At 47.1% G+C, this 17,580-nt stretch overlaps 1 long non-coding RNA gene across 1 annotated transcript in view; it reads left to right on the top strand.

Moving 5' to 3' along the window:
- The window catches only part of LOC132494026 (uncharacterized), a 22,913-nt gene extending 5,333 nt beyond the window's left edge, over positions 1–17,580 (top strand). Inside the window, exon 3 of the long non-coding RNA XR_009533037.1 lies at positions 17,499–17,580. This is a non-coding gene — a long non-coding RNA (uncharacterized LOC132494026). The remainder of the gene's footprint in view (positions 1–17,498) is intronic.

Here is a 17,580-nt window from a genome sequence, read left to right as displayed (position 1 = left end):
ACTTGCAAATGGGATTGAGCCACGAGGAGGCAGCTGTAATCTCCTCAAAGCAGGCTTCCCTGCCCGCTACATCTGGGTTAGGGAGCCTCCCATGGGCCGGCTCCATACAGCACGTGTCCCCCCTTCCCCTTGCATTGTCTGACTCCTCCCAGAGGGTTGATCAGCCGCGTGGGCCAGGATGATTCCATGGGGAGGCTGAGTTCTGAAGGGTCATCACCCCAGAAAGGAGGGCTGGACAGTTGGAGGGACAGTGGGCCCTTCTGACAGCACCAAGAACCCTGGGCCCCGTTTCCTGTTTCTCCCCCAGCTCCAGCTGCCCTGCAACAACCTGCACTCCTACGCTTTCTTGCTTTTGTTTATGCTGTTCCTTGTGCTCAAAATGCCTTTCCCCACCAGCTTCTTCTCTCTGGAAAACTCCTACACAGCTTTCAAGACCCAAGTCAAATGGCCCTCTTCCTTTTATATCCATTAGCACATTTGACCCTCACCATTCAAAATAGGAATTAGCACCTCCATTTTATGTATGAGGACCCCAAGGGTCCCAGAGATGAAGTGCTTCTTTCAGAGTCCTTCAGCACCGGAGACAAGAGACCGACTGGGGTTCCAGTTCTGGCTCTACCATTCGTGTGTAACCTTGGCCAAATCCGTGTCCCTCTCTGGGCCTCAGTTCTTCACCTGTAACGTGGTGGGGGTTGGGATATTGTTTGAGATGGTCTCTGGGAAACTGTCTGGCTTGATGCTATGGCAACAAAAGAATTCAAACAGTCCCTTGGTGTTGCCTAAAACTGGATCTTGTTTCCCTTTGGCCTGAATCCAAGAGCAAGCACTGCTTCCCTCTGCCCTCCTCCCACGCACCCTACTCTTTGTTCTTCCTGAGACAAAGCTGCCAGCCCCTCTCCTCTCCAGGCTGCTGGGCTTTGGGCCAACCAGCCAAGTGGCAGCTGGGACTCGGATGAAAGGGCCCTCAGAGGGCTGCCTGTGGCGGAGTGCCCAGCCAAGCCCCGCCCAGCCCAGGCCTGGCAGCCCTGGGCCCAGCTGTCGCTTGACGCATCCTGCCACCACTCCCACACAAGGCTCCCTTTGTGAGTTCCACAGTGGGGGAGACCCCTGCCAACTCACAAGAACCCTCTTCCCTTCCCTCTGCTCCATGCCTGTTTGAGAAATATCCAGGTCTTTATAGAATGGTCCAGGACCAAACCAGACTGGTCTGACTTTGGGCCAGGTGCTTTGGAGAGTTCTGTTCCATTTCACCTTCAGAACAAATAGCAGGTAGTACTATTCCCCTTTAGAGATGGGGGACATAGATATCCGAGGGCCTACTATGTTTCAGTCGTGGCATCAGGTGCTGGGAGTTGGACAAGAGCATGTATTTCTCCCTCTCTTCCTTCCTTCCTTTCTTTCTTTCCTTATTCCTTCCTGTCTTTCTTTTCCAAACACTCTCTAGGGGTGTTTCTTATTTCTTTTTTAAAAAAGAAGTCATGGGACTTCCCTGGTGGCGCAGTGGATAAGTCTCCACGCTCCTGATGCAGGGGGCCTGGGTTCGATCCCTGGTCAGGGAACTAGATCCCACATGCATGCCGCAACTAAGAGTTTGCATGCCACAGCTAAGGAGCCCTTGAGCTGCAACTAAGGAGCCCGCCTGCCGCAACTAAGACCCGGCACAACCAAATAAAAATAAATAAATAAATATAAAACTAAAACTTAAAAAAAAAGTCATGGGACTTCCCTGGCAGTCCAGTGGTTAGAACTCTGTGTTTCTACTGCATGAGGCATGGGTTTGATCCCTGATCAGGGAACTAAGATCCCACAAGCCATGCGGCATGGCCAAAAAAATAAAATAAAATAAAAAATAAATATAAAAAAATTAAAAAGAAGTCAGGTATGGAGGACAGATTGTGTGGCCTGCGTTTAAGTCCTGGCCTTGATATTAAGTGCATGCTCTTGTGTAAAGCCTTTTGCTACCTGTCATATGGGGTCACTAGGCTAGGTAATCTTCAGGTCCCTTTAGTGAGAAGTGGGAATGGGTGGCCCAGAGACATCTACATTTCCCCAACAGGCCACACTCAAACAGAGGAGACTGCTCACCCTGGCCCCAGTAGCAATCCCTGTCACCCGAGTTTATGAGCACCCTGACATAAACCGTAGTGGACGTGTGTAATGTTTCCACCCAGCTTCTATTCTCTCTCCTTCTTTATACATAACTACAGTTTTCCTCTGGGGACCAGCCCCCCTTTACTCTCTACTGCCACTCTCATCTTGCCACTACATACAGCTTGAGAATGAAGCTGACATATGAAGGCAAATAGAATTGAGAGACGAGATACCTGTTCCTGGCCATCATTTGAGCACTGATCAAGCTATGGCGAAGGCCCTACCCCTGGAGTTTCTAGTTAGGTGACCTGACGTTATTCCCTTTTGATGTAAGTCATTTTACATTGGATATATCTGTCACATTCTAAAGGGGCCCAAAGGTGGAGGGTTTTGTACTGTGTCTCTGCCAGTTGTCCCTCCAGATCCTCTCCACCCTTCCCCGCACTGGCTCGCCACCCTGGGAGGCTGATCCTAATGGGCTATAGGCACAGGCTCCCATGCCCTCCAGCTTCCGTCTGAATTTGGCCAACGCGAGGCCTAGCAGGAGATCAGAGGGAAAGGGGAGGCTGAGATCAGACTCATTATTCCCTGGCCATCTCCCTGCCCAGTCCTTGTAAGTCAGCTGTGTCCCTTAGGCACCCGCTCCACACAGCTATTCTCTTTGGTTCTGGTAACCACTGTCTTCCTCACCCTTTTAGGTCCCCACAGTTAGCGGCCCTGAAGGACTGCACTATTTCCTGCTTCTCTCCCCAATCCCTGCCATATCTCTGTAGAGTCTTTTCATGAACCTCTCCTCGAACCCCCAGCTTGAGGAGGCACCTGTGTCCTGCCTCTGTGTGTTCTTGATGGTGTATGTACTGCACATGCACGTGTGTGTGTGTGTGTGTTTTTGAATGTGTGCATGTATCATCTCTGGGCCAGTCTCTCGACAATTAATCGAGAGCTGGTAGAGGAAGGGAACTGATTTTTACGGAGAGACTCCAGGCAGGGCACTTGATATACATAGTTGGGTTTCATCATCACAATTCTATAAAGTAAGTGTTTTTAACCACATTTTATAGAAAATAAAACTGAGGCCTTAACTGGTAAAGGGACTCACCTAAAGTCCCACAGCTGAGTAAGTAGTGGACCCAAGATTTGAAACCCATCCACATCTGGCTTCTAAACCTGTGCCTTTTTGCCACTCTGGGTCCTGCTTTCCAAAATGCCTGGTTCATTCTTATCCTTTAGGTCTCAGCTTATGTGTGTCACCTCTCCCAAGAGGCCTTCCCTGACCACTCTACTGGAAGGAAGTCACCACTGATATTCTTTCTCATAATACATTGTGCTTCTCCTTCACGATGTGTATTTGTTTGTTTATTTAATGTCTGTCCCACTGCTTAGATTCTAAGCTCCATGAGGGCAGCCAGTCTCCATACTTGTTTTGTTCACCACTCTTTTCCTAGTGCCTAGCACAGCTGCCTGCTTTATACCAGGCCCCAGATAAATATTTGTTAAATGAAAAAAGGGCGAAGAAAAGGAGCAAGCATTTATTAAGGGCCTGCCCAGTGTCAGGCATTTTATGTGTTTTTTCTCGTTTCTTCTTCACAACTATCTTATGAGGCACAGGTTGTTGTCCCATTTTGCTGACCGAAGTTAGAGAGGGAATGTGACGTTTCCAAAGTCACACAGCCTAGAGCCGGGGTTCAAACGCAGGTCTCCCTGATGTCACAGCTGTGCTTGTCCCTCATGCCCCTCTGCCCTTGACACGGGAGCTCATAGTGGGGCAAGGAGGAGGAGGCGCTGATCAGTGGAACTCACATGAATCATTCTTGGACAAACAAACTGCAGAGAGCAAATAGTGGCTGCTGCAGCCACTACCCTGGGACCAACCACTCCTAGACCCTCCCAGCCCAGCCCGGAAGCAATCATCTTTCCTGTTTGCCCTCAGGCTCTCAGCCCAGTCCTACCTGGTCTGTGATCTTCTCCAAAGCCCCTGTTGCTTGCCTTTCTTTGCAGGGCTGCCAATGGCTCACCAAGTTCCCAAGGGACGACCCTGAACTTCTGGGTGTGTGTTGTGTCCCCGAGCCCTGCTGCAGGCCAGTTCACTTGTCAGTCAGGTGGCACCTGGGAGGATCTTTTCCTTCCTTCCTCCTTTGCTCTCAGACCCTGTCCACTTTCCTCTCTAAAACCACTGCTACCCAAATGGGGGGCTTCTGAGACCCTGAGTAATGTTTTTTGTCTTGGCCTGGGTAATGGTTACACAGGTGTGTTTACATCTTGTGACAATTACTGGGTGCATTCCTCTGTATTTAAGTTATACTTCAATTAAAAGTTTTTTTAAAAAATCATTGCCACCCACTCTTGCCCCTGGCTCCCCCTACCAGGCCAGCTGTGAAATAGGGATCATCTTTCCAGCTGTTCTCCCTGAATACTCCCCAACACATACCCAGAGACCCTTTTCTTTTTTTTCTTTCTTTTTATTTTTCATTTTTGGCTGCACTGGGTCTTCGTTGCTGCACGCGGGCTTTCTCTAGTTGCAGTGAGCAGGGGCTACTCTTCATTGCGGCGCGCAGGCTTCTCATTGCAGTGGCTTCTCTTGTTGCAGAGCATGGGCTCTAGGCGCATGGACTTCAGTAGTTGTGGCTCGCAGGCTCAGTAGTTGTGGCTCACGGGCTCTAGAGCGCAGGCTCAGTAGTTGTGGCGCACGGGCTTAGTTGCTCCACAGCATGTGGCATCTCCCCGGACCAGGGCTCAAACCCCTGTCCCCTGCATTGGTAGGCGGATTCTTAACCACTGCGCCACCAGGGAAGTCCCACCCAGAGACCCTTTTCATCTAAGGGTTTCTGACTGAATCCTGCCCAGCAAGGATAGTATAGGTCAACATAGCTGACGTGGGCAGTGCCCCAAGTCCTGGGACCTCCAGAATCCTTGGGTTCCCGCTCCTGGTGGGCAGCTCCTCCCTCTCTGAGCCATCACTTGGAGCCCCAAAGGCCTCTCTCTGGACTAGTCTGAGTGAGAGCTTGGATGCCCTCCCAACTCCTCCCCAGACCCTCTTTTTCAGGTCATGCTGGCAGCTTTTGGCTTGCAGGGCCAGTTTTTAGGTGCCCAGGCACCACGTGGGGCTAGTTACTGTTTACCCATTGTCACTGAGAAGAGCATGTCCCATGGCCTGTACTCAGGACCTCTGCCAGCTCATCCTCCTTGTGTTCCTGGAGAGGAATTAACTGCATCCCATCCACCTCCTCATTCACTGGCTGCCCAGCCCCAGTGTGCAGACCCCAGTTGATTACCTCAGAGGGACACCTTCTCACACAGCCCCAAGACAGCCTAACCCAAGGAGGGGCGGGGCCCTGCCCACCAAGTGGGTGATGGTAGCAGAACTGCCTGCAGCTGAACTCAGTGAAAGTGTCAGACCAGGCTTCTGGTGGCCAGTAGCAGAGGCCAAGGCCAGCTCTTTAAACCAAAAGGAAATTTCCACGATTATCAGTGTTCCTAGGGGATGGGCACCAGGAGCTCAGGGGGCCCAGTGGCAGGAGCCTGACTAGGATTACACTGCAGAACTGAGTGGCTTCTGCTGCTGTGGTCACAGGCAGGCCCCTGGGTATACGAGGGACAGGTAGAAGAAGCAGCCAATCATTCGGGCTTCTGCAGTGGGAGCAGGGACTAGGAGTTACCTACCCTGGCAAGACGTGAATGGGAATTTCCCCTAAAGGGAGAGCATGGGGCTAGTGGGGAAGGGGTGGAGTCTAGACATCCCATTGCCAAAAACAAAAACAAAACGACTACCTCTTAGCACAGGGTTGAAGTGAACGTTGAGAAGACTTTGAGTTGGGCAGAGGCAATACCACCCCCATTACACACATATCCACTAACAACATTTGAATCATACCTTTTCTTTCTTTTTGGCTGCACCCCACAGCCTGTGGAACTTCCCCGACCAGGGATCAAACCTGCGTCCCCTGCAGTGGAAGCGTGGAGTCTTAACCACTGGACCACCAGGGAAATCCAAATCGTACCATTTTTTTTTTTTTTGCGGTATGCGGGCCTCTCACTGTTGTGGCCTCTCCCGTTGCGGAGCACAGGCTCCGGACGCGCAGGCTCAGCGGCCATGGCTCACGGGCCCAGCCGCTCCGCGGCATATGGGATCCTCCCAGACCGGGGCACGAACCCGTATCCCCTGCATCGGCAGGCGGACTCTCAACCACTTGCGCCACCAGGGAGGCCCCCAAATCGTACCATTTTAAAGATTAATTTGGGGCTTCCCTGGTGGAGCAGTGGCTGAGAGTCCGCCTGCCAATGCAGGGGACATGGGTTTGTGCCCCGGTCCGGGAAGATCCCACATGCCGTGGAGCAGCTGGGCCCATGAGCCATGGCCACTGAGCCTGTGCGTCCGGAGCCTAAGATTTATTTGAACATATATGTATTTATTTTTTTCATCTACTATTGTGAGGATTTCTCCCATTTTATTAAGGGCTCTTCTATACACCATTTGTAACGGCTACATCACAGTGTGTTGTAAGAATGTATCATAAATCTATTAAGCCAGCAGTCCCCAACCTTTTTGGCACCAGGGACCGGTTTCGTGGAAGACAGTTTTTCCACGGACATGGGTTGGGGTTTATGGTTCAGGCAGTAATGCGAGTGACGGGGAGCGATGGGGAGCGACAGATGAAGCTTCGTCTACTCACCCCGCCACTCACCTCCTGCTGTGCAGTCTGGTTCCTAACAGGCCATGGACTGGTATCAGCCCGCGGCCTGGGGGTTGGGGACCCCTGTATTAAGCCACACTTCATTTCTGCCTTCTTTCTTTCTTTTTTCTCCTTTACTGTAACTAGCCCTGCAAGGAGCATCCTTTCTAGCTAAGACAGTGAGTGAGGAGTATGCACCTTTTTTGAGGATCTCTTCCTTGTTGCCAAATGACTACGGAGGCTGTGCCCACCATCCAGGCACACAGGGTATGGCTGCTCCTTAGTGTGTTTTTGCCCCTGTTCAGAGTCTGACCCCACCCACCAGCCCCCAGGGGGCTGCAGAGGCTGCTGGCGAGGCTGAAAACATGAGCTGGCTTATAGGCAGGGCCTGAGAACCAAGCCAGGCCACCTCCACCATCGGAGTCTTCCTGAGATCTGATGAGCATCTTGTTCTGGAGTGATCCAAAATACCAGCTAAGGAACGCACCCCACGTCCTGCTCCATGTTGTCTTTTCTTTCTCCCGTCTTCTCTTCCTTCTTGCTCCCCCCTCCCTTTTCTCTCTCTCTTTCCTTTCTGTGTCTTCCCTCTAACTCTGGTCTTTTTGCTGTCCCTTCCTCTCTACTCTTTTTCCTTCACCTTTTAATTCCCCCCTGCCCCGGAATTCAGCCTTGTTTCTGTCTGTTTTCTCTTCTCCTCTCCTCTCTGTCCTCCACCCACCACTCCTGTTGTGTGAGTCATAATTTCCCCAGGGAGATAAGGCAGCCTTTTCCTTCATGGGCCTTGATGAGGGGTGAGTTTGCCTCCCACAAAAGGGAAAGCTAACAGATCACAAAATTGGGAGCTGCACGGTACACCAGGGTGACTCAGGGCTTCCAGGTTGGGAGACACACAATCCATCAAGATTTCCATAGAGGCTTTGTCACCTCAGGGGCCAGCACACTGTGCCCGATGACTCATCAGGGCAGCCTTGGTGTATTGGCAGCAGGCTGTGGGTAGGGACATCAGTTTATGATGTAGCTCCAGGGAAGAAACCCGCTCTCTGAGGGCAGATTCTGGGGACCCAGGAACACAGCAGATCCAGGCCCCATGGCCATGTTTCTCATTGTGTGTTCTCCCATCACAATGATCAGGTAGGATTTTATAAAAATTCAGGTTGCTGGGCCCCTGTGCATTCTTATTAAACCAGAATATCTGGGAATGGGGGTCAGAAACCTTCATGCAAAATGTGATGCACAGGCTGATAAGTACCTGTTAGATTTTTGAATGCACACACCCTATGTCTCAGCAACCCCACTCCTCAACTTTCTGCATGAGGATATTTGTTGTAGCATTGTTTGTTATCCAAACTTGGGAACACCCTAAATGTCTATTAGTAGAGAATGGTTAAATAGATGATAATGTTTCCTACTGTAGAGTAATATTCAGTCATTTTTTTAAAATGGGGCATTTGGGACTTCCCTGGTGCTCCATTGGTTAAGACCCCACACTCCCAATGCAGGGGGCCCAGGTTCAATCCCTCATCAGGGAACTAGATCCCACATGCCACAACTAAAGATCCCACATGCCACAACTAAAGGTCCCACACACCACAACTAAAGATCCTGTATGCTGCAACTAAGACCCATGCAGCCAAATAGATAAATAAATAATTTTTTTTAAAATGGGGAATTGGGCCTCCCTGGTGGCGCAAGTGGTTGAGAGTCCGCCTGCCGATGCAGGGGATACGGGTTCGTGCCCCGGTCTGGGAGGATCCCATATGCCGCGGAGCGGCTGGGCCCGTGAGCCATGGCCGCTGAGCCTGCGCGTCCGGAACCTGTGCTCCGCAACGGGGGAGGCCACAGCAGTGAGAGGCCCGCATACCGCAAAAAAAAAAAATAAAAAATAAAAAAAATAAATAAAATAAAATGGGGAATTCATAGAGGCAGAAAGTACATTAGAGGTTGCCAGGGGTTATGAGGGGAGGGGCAGGGGAGCATGGGGAGTTATTGCTGAATGGGTACAGAGTTTCTGTTTGGCATGATGAAAAAATTTTGGAAATAGATAATGGTGATGGTTGCACAATATTGTGAATGTAATTAATGCCACTAAATTGTACACTTAAAAATAGTTAAAATGGCAAATTTTTGGTTTTATATATATAAATAAATAAATACACACAATTTTAAAAAAATGAATGAGGTAGAATCATATGCAGTCAGATGGAAAGATACCCAAGATAGACTGTTAAGTGAAAATGGAAATTGTAGATGAAGATGATAGTAAGAATTATAAAATTGTGTGTGTGTGTGTGCATTTGTGTGCCAGGAAAAGGCAGTAAAGAATCATATCACCCTCTTAAAAGTGTTTGTCACTAGAGGTGAGATTGGTGGGACACACAGGAGAAGGAAGATTCTTTGTCCTTTCTGTGGTATCAGAAATAAGTGCTGGGCACTGGTCAGAATGGCCATCATTAAAAACTCTACAAATAACAAATGCTGGAGAGGATGTGAATAAAAGGGAACCCTCCTGCACTGTTGGTGGGATTCTAAGTTGGTACAGCCACTATGGAAAACAGTATGGAGGTTCCTCGGAAAACTAAAAATAGAGCTACCATATGACCCAGCAATCCCACTCCTGGGCATATATCCAGACAAAACTCTAATCCAAAAAGACACATGCACCCCTATGTTCATAGCAGCACTGTTCACAATAGCGAAGACATGGAAACAACCTAAATGTCCATCAACAGAGGAATGGATAAAGAAGATGTGGTACATGGGCTTCCCTGGTGGCGCAGTGGTTGAGAGTCTGCCTGCCGATGCAGGGGACACGGGTTCGTGCCCCAGTCTGGGAAGATCCCACATACTGCGGAGCAGCTGGGCCCGTGAGCCATGGCTGCTGAGCCTGCGCGTCCAGAGCCTGTGCTCCACAACGGGAGAGGCCACAACAGTGAGAGGCCCGCGTACCACAAAAAAAAAAAAAAAAAAAAAAAAAAAAGAAGATGTGGTACATATATACAATGGAATATTACTTGGCCATAAAAAAGAATGAAATAATGCCATTTGCAACAACATGGATGCAACTAGAGATTATCATACTAAGTGAAGTAAATCAGAAAGAGAAAGACAAATACCATATGGTATCACTTATATGTGGAATCTAAAATATGACACAAATGAACCTATCTATGAAACAGAAACAGATTCATGGACATGGAAAACAGACTTGTGGTTGCCAAGAGGGAGGGGGTCAGAGGAGGGATGGAGTGGGAGGTTGGGGGTAGCATATGTAAGCTGTTACATGGAATGAATAAACAACAAGGTCCTACTGTATAGCACAGAGAACTATATTCAGTATCCTATGATAAACTATAATGGAAAAGAGTATTTAAAAAAAGAATGTATATATATGTATAACTTAATCACTTTGCTGTACAACAGAAATTAACACAACATTGTAAATCAACTCCACTTCCATTTTTAAAAAGTGCTGGGATTATAGGTGATTTTTACTTTCTTTTTGGTGTTTTTCATATAAAAAATTTAAACACACTCAGCAAAACAAATACCATCCTTGTTCTCAAAGAGCTCAGGATCGAGTGGGGAGACAGATCCAGATCCAGGTAATCATAACAAAACACTATTTGTGGCAAGGGCTGTGGAAGCACAGTGGAGGTAGTGGAAGGCTTTCTGGAGGAGGTGACATTTTGACTCTGGTCTTCAAAGACCTCAAGGGATCAGCCAAGTGGAGAAGTGGAGCTAGAACTCCTCTGGTGGAAGGAAAGGCAAAGTTGTGAGAGAAAGCCTGAGGTTCTGGAAGCGTCTGTAAAGCTCAGGAGCTGAAATGCAGCTTGCCTACTGGGAGTAGCTGGAGAGTGAAAAGTTTTACCAGGGGAGTACAGATTTGTATTTTGGGTGGATCCTTTGGCAAGGTCTTTTCTGGGTTGAGGTTAGAGACATTGCTCTCAGGCAAAGGCTGGAAACCAATAAGATGTAAATAAAGACTTTCCCATTCACCTCAGAATTTCAGCTGAGGCCCCAAAGGCCAGACCTGCTGAACTTAAAGTGAGAGGCTGAACCACCCATGCAGAGCTCCGGAGGAGGAGAGAGGGCAGGACTAAAAGCCATTGCTCAGCTAACCTGACTGCCACGGAGAGAAAGTCAACGTCCCCCAGGAACCGCCGGAGAGAGAGTTGCCAGCGCATTCACTCTGCCTGTCCCCCAACCGCACCTTACCAGGGAGGGGAAGGAGCTCTCCCCCCCCCCCCCCCCGCCCCGTCACCTCGAACCAGGGGAGAGAGGCTTTGGGAGAACTATTTGGGGAGCCTTGGAGGGGGGGCTATGAGGTCTGGAATCTGGTGAGAGCTGGTGAGTGCCGGGGTGGGGGGCGCTCCTAGGCAGGGGGCTGTACTTCCAGCTGTGTGTTTCTCTTAGGGCACCAGTAGATCCCACAGTAAGGAGAAGAATGAGACCTTCTTGGAAAGCACCCCGTGGAAGAGGGCTTCCGCTCAGGGGAGAGGGGACTCCCGCAGAATGAGGCTGGAAGTGTGAGGAGGGATGCAGAAGCCAAGGGGCTGTAAACAGCCCCAAAGAGGAAGGACCCCCTTTTTTTAGGGGTACTGCAGCTGAATGGTGTGGTAGGTCTCCCAGGAGCCTATCAGAAGTGCTCCTGAGAGAAAATGCCAAGACCAGAGGGCTCTATCGTAGGTAGACCTTCCTGGCTGAGACTACCCCACCCCCTCCCCCCAGCTCTGGAGTGCCAGAGGCAGCCGGGGCAGGGGCAGGAGGAGCAGAAAAGCGAGGCGAGAGAGGCTGCCCAGTCCCTCCCCAGCCAGCAGGTGTCCCAGCCAGAGGTGGCCAGAACAGGGGCATCTTTGCTTTAACACTGGCCTGCATGTAGAGTGCCTGACAATAAACGGGAGGCTCTCGGAAAGCTAGGGGACCTGCCGAGATTTCATCCGGGAAAAGTAAAGCATGAGTCCGCAGAATCGGTTCGAAAGGGCAGTGGTAGGAAAGAAAGAAATCGGCTCCGTGCTTTCCAGCTGCTGAGTCAAACCCCTTTCTTTAAAAAACAGCTACGAAACCGTAATGACGCCTATCTGGTGAATGCGGTCTTAAAACGATGAGAGGATTTTCCTCCCAGTGTCTCCCGCATCGGCCAACCCTTTTTATCAAAGCGAGACGGACAATTACCGCTTGGAAACTCTGTTTCCGCTGGCGACGTGTCTCGTCGCCCTGGCGGGGGCTCTGGGACGCAATAGCTGGCTCGGGCGGCGGCGGCGGCGCGGGCGGAGCACCGGTCCTGGCCTGCCCTGCAGCGCCCCCTGCTGGCCGAAGCTGCAGCGGCCGGGCCCCCCGCCTTGCGACCCAGCTTTGGGGCTGGAGCCCGCCCTGCCTTCCTGGAGTCTGCAGGCTTTGAGGCGAGACAGGCATTCGGGGATTGAACGGTCAAACGAGAGGTGTACACCTGCCACTGGGATGAGAGCCTATCCGATAGGGGAGGGGGCTGATCTGGTCAGAAAGGTCAGCCGCGGAGGGTGAGGCTGGGCAAAAGGGCTGAGGTGGGAATTGGGGGAGTGAAGATTTGGAAAAGCTAGTAGTGGCGTTTGGGAGAGTGCAGCATGCTGAGAAGTCACCGGTATTCCTACTACTTCGTGTCTCTGGGCATTTGCTCAAGCTGGTACCTCTACCTGGAAAACATTTCCCACTTTTCTTTTTTTCTTTTTTCTTTTGGTTCTAATTACTTAATGTATTCACAAATATGAGAGAATGAATATATAAATATCCATGTACCCATCACTCAGCTCGAGAAATAAGACCTAACAAATAGAAAGTACCTATGTACTCCTCTCTTTCACCCTCCTTCTTCCCAGAGCTGGCTCCTTAAATTGATGTTTTCATTCCCATGTAAGTTTTTATTTACTGTATATGTAACCATAAATAATATATAGATGCATGAAATCAGGAAAATTGTAATTTATTATATTTAGAATATAGATATAGAATGTATGCTATATGTGTATACTTTAATATAGTATATGTATGGGGCTTCCCCGGTGGCACAGAAGTTAAGAATCCAACTGCTAATGCAGGGGACATGGGTTCAATCCCTGATCTGGGAAGATCCTACACACCGCAGAGAAACTAAACCCGGGCACCAAAACTACTGAGCCTGCGCTCTAGAGCCAGGGAGCCACAACTACTGAGCCCGCCCGCCTAGAGCGCATGCTCCGCAACAAGAGAAGCCACAGCAGTGAGAAGCCTGCGCACCGCAATGAAGAGTAGCCCCCGCTCACGACAGATAGAGAAAGCCTGCGAGCAGCAACGAAGACCCAACGCAGCTGAAAATAAAATTAATTAATTAATTTCAAAAAGCGAAAAAAATCTTTTAAAAAATATAGTATATGTGTTATATACTGTACTGTATAGTATATTTACATATATAGTGTATGTACTGTGTTATAGAGAATATACTGGTTTGGCCAAAAAGTTCGTTCGGGTTTTTGTACCATCTTACAGACAAACCCAAACGAAATTTTTGGCCAAGCCAATATGTATATAAAGAGAGAGAGACACACATTTTTCTTCTCACCATCCTGCATTTAAGATTATTCCCACATCTTTCTGCCTTACTAACTTCACATAGTTACTCCTTCCGGAAGCTTTGCCAAGCCCCTCTCCTCTCTGCTCCCTGTGCTCTTGTGATAGTTACCCAGCTAGGTTGAAGTGGCCTGCTTGGTTGTCTGTCCTCCCCCAGCAGGCTCTCAAGCTTCCTGGGGGCCAGAACTGTGCGTCCAGGTCGGGTGTCTCTCCTGCTCAGCCCAGAGTCTGGCCCACAGGTGGGGCCTGAAGGCAGAGAATAAGGCGAGAAAGGCTTGAACACCAGGTTAAGACTTTGGACCTCACTTGGATGGTGGTGTTTCATCTGGGCCCCGTGGAGTCTCTTGAGTTCTCTGGAGGTGACTTTAGGGCTAAAGAAAAGTGGTCAAAGGATGCAGCTATAGCCCACCCTCATCCTATTAGTCAAATCAATTTCTTCTCAACCTGTCTCATTCATTGGGCTTTGGTGCAAAATTTCACTTAAAGAAATATGGTGCATGTTAAAGAATGAAATTAGAACACTCCCTAACACCATACACAAAAATAAACTCAAAATGGATTAAAATAAAATACACCCATGGGTGTATTTACACCCATGAGTAAAAATACACCATACACAAAATGGATTAAAACCTAAACGTAAGGCCAGATATAAAACTATAAAACTATAAACTATAAAACTCTTAGATGAAAACATAGGCAGAACACTATCTGATATAAATTGAGCAAGAATTTTTTTTTTTTTTTTTTTTGCGGTATGCGGGCCTCTCACTGTTGTGGCCTCTCCCGTTGCAGAGCACAGGCTCCGGACGTGCAGGCTCAGCGGCCATGGCTCACGGGCCCAGCTGCTCCACAGCATGTGGGATCTTCCCGGGCTGGGGCACGAACCCATGTCCCCCGCATCGGCAGGTGGACTCTCAACCACTGCGACACCAGGGAAGCCCCAATCATATTGTTTTTATTCTTCAATTTGTTAATATGGTGTATCACATTGAACGATTTGCGTATACTGAAGAATCCTTGCATCCCTGGGATAAATCCTACTTGATCATGGTGTACGATCCTTTTAATGTGTTGTTGGATTCTGTTTGCTAGTATTTTGTTGAGGATTTATGCATCTATATTCATCAGTGATATTGGTCTGTAATTTTCTTTTTTTGTAGTATCTTTGTCTGGTTTTGCTATCAGGGTGATGGTGGCCTCATAAAATGAGTTTGGGAGTATTCCTTCCTCTGCAATTTTTTGGAAGAGTTTGAGAAGGATGGGTGTTAGCTCTTCTCTAAATGTTTGATAGAATTCACTTGTGAAGCCATCTGGTCCTGGACTTCTGTTTGTTGGAAAATTCTTTTTTTTTTGGAAGATTTTTATTCACAGTTTCAATTTCATTACTTGTGATTGGTCTGTTCATATTATCTATTTCTTCCTGGTTCAGTCTTGGGAGGTTATACCTTTCTAAGAATTTGTCCATTTCTTCCAGGTTGTCCATTTTATTGGCATAGAGTTGCTTGTAGTAGTCTCTTAGGATGCTTTGTATTTCTGTGGTGTCTGTTGTAACTTCTCCTTTTTCATTTCTAAATTTTGTTGATTTGTGTCCTCTCCCTCTTTTTCTTGATGACTCTGGCTGATGGTTTATCAAGTTTGTTTATCTTCTCAAAGAACCAGCATTTAGTTTTATTGATCTTTGCTATTGTTTTCTTTGTTTGTATTTCATTTATTTCTGCTCTGATCTTTATGCTTTCTTTCCTTCTACTAACTTTGGGTTTTGTTTGTTCTTCTTTCTCTAGTTCCTTTAGGTGTAAGGTTAGATTGTTTATTTGAGATTTTTCTTGTTTCTTGAGGTATGCTTGTATAGCTATAAACTTCCCTCTTAGAACTGCTTTTGTTGCATCCCATAGGTTTTGGATCATCATGTCTTCATTGTCATTTGTCTCTAGGTATTTCTGATTTCCTCTTTGATTTCTTCAGTAATCTCTTGCTTATTTAGTAATGCATTGTTTAACCTCCATGTGTTTGTGTTTTTTACATTTTTTTCCCTGTAATTGGTTTCTAATCTCATAGCATTGTGGTCAGAAAAGATGCTTGATATGATTTCAATTTTCTTAAATTTACTGAGGCTTGATTTGTGACCCAAGATGTGATCTATCTGGGAGAATGTCCGTGTGCACTTGAGAAGAAAGTGTAATCTGCTGTTTTTGGATGGAATGTCCTATAAATATGAATTAAATCTATCTGGTCTATTGCATCATTTAAAGCTTGTGTTTCCTTATTAATTTTCTGTCTGAATGATCTGTCCACTGGTGTAAGTGAGGTGTTAAAGTCCCCCAATATTATTGTGTTACTGTCAATTTCCTCTTTTATAGCTGTTAGCAGTTGCCTCATGTAAAGCGGTGCTCCTATGTTGGGTGCATATATATTTATAATTGTTATATCTTCTTCTTGGATTGATCCCTTGATCATTATGTAGTGTCTTTCCTTGTCTCTTGTAACATTCTTTATTTTAAAGTCTATTTTATCTGATATAAGTATTGCTACTCCAGCTTTCTTTTGACTTCTGTTTGCATGGAATATCGTTTTCCATCCCCTCACTTTCAGTCTGTATGTGTCCCTAGGTCTGAGGTGGGTCTCTTGTAGACAGCATATATCCAGGTCTTGTTTTTGTATCCATTCAGCAAGCCTGTGTCTTTTGGTTGGAGCATTTAATCCATTCACGTTTAAGGTAATTATCGATATGTATGTTCCTATGACCATTTTCTTAATTGTTATTTTTTTTTGTAGGTCCTTTTCTTCTCTTGTGTTTCCCACTTAGAGAAGTTCCTTTAGCATTTGTTGTGGAGCTGGTTTGGTGGTGCTGAATTCTCTTAGCTTTTGCTTGTCTGTAAAGGTTTTAATTTCTCTGTCGAATCTGAATGAGATCCTTGCTGGGTATTTTTCCCGTTCATCACTTTAAATATGTCCTGCCATTCCCTTCTGGCTTGTAGTTTCTACTGAGAAATTGCTGTTAACTTTATGGGAGTTCCCTTGTATGTTATTTGTCGTTTTTCCCTTGTTGCTTTCAATATCTTTTCTTTGTCTTTAATTTTTGTCAATTTGATTACTATGTGTCTCAGTTTGTTACTCCTTGGGTTTATCCTGCCTGGGAATCTCTGCGCTTCCTGGACTTGGGTGACTATTTCCTTTCCCAAGTTAGGGAAATTTTCGACTATAATCTCTTCATATATTTTCTCGGGTCCTTTCTCTCTCTCTTCTCCTTCTGGGACCCCTATAATGTGAATGTTGGTACATTTAATGTTGTCTCAGAGGTCTCTTAGGCTGTCTTCATTTCTTTTCATTCTTTTTTTAAAATTCTGTTCCATGGCAGTGAATTCCACCATTCTGTCTTCCAGGTCACTTATCCATTCTTCTGCCTCAGTTATTCTGCTATTGATTCCTTCTAGTATATTTTTCATTTCAGTTATTGTATTGTTCATCTCTGTTTGTTTGTTCTTTAATTCTTCTAGGTGTTTGTTCTTTAGTTCTTCTAGGTCTTTGTTAAACATTTCTTGCATCTTCTCGATCTTTGCCTCCATTCTTTTTCCGAGGTCCTGGATCATCTTCACTATCATTATTCTGAATTCGTTTTCTGGAAGGTTGCCTATCTCCACTTCATTTAGTTGTTTTTCTGGGGTTTTATCTTGTTCCTTCATCTGGTACAAAGTCCTCTGCCTTTTCATTTTGTCTGTCTTTCTGTGAATGTGGTTTTCCTTCCACAGGCTGAAGAATTGTAGTTCTCCTTGCTTCTCCTGTCTTCCCTCTCTACTTTGTATAACTTACACAACCTCACATATCAGTCTAGAGCCCTGACTGGAGGTGAGAGAGAGGTGGTCCCAGACTGGAATCCCAGCCTTAAGGGCACCATGGGCAAGTTACTTTAGCTGTTTGCACCTCAGTTTCCTCACTGGTAAAATGGGAATACTAAAGCATTCATCATAGGGTTGTGATGAAAGAGCTTAGTATAGAACTTGATGTGAAGTGGGTACTCATAATTGTTAGCCAGCAAACAATGACAACTCATGGCTAGGAAATTGCAGCAGAAGTGGGCTTCTGGCTCCCACTTGAATGCTCTTTGCCACACACTAAGCCATTTCATTACATGACCCTCTTCCCTTGTTCATTTCACAGCTGAGTCACCCAGGTTCAAGAAGTGAGCTGCACATTAGGACACAGACAGCCAAGAGGCAGCTTGGTCTCAGGTGACCTGAAA

Source organism: Mesoplodon densirostris, chromosome 7 (genome assembly GCF_025265405.1).
Source record: "Mesoplodon densirostris isolate mMesDen1 chromosome 7, mMesDen1 primary haplotype, whole genome shotgun sequence".
In the NCBI taxonomy this organism is placed as follows: Eukaryota; Metazoa; Chordata; class Mammalia; order Artiodactyla; family Ziphiidae; genus Mesoplodon; species Mesoplodon densirostris.
Note: the sequence above shows the minus strand (reverse complement) of the source record. Positions and strands in the feature narration are given on the sequence as shown.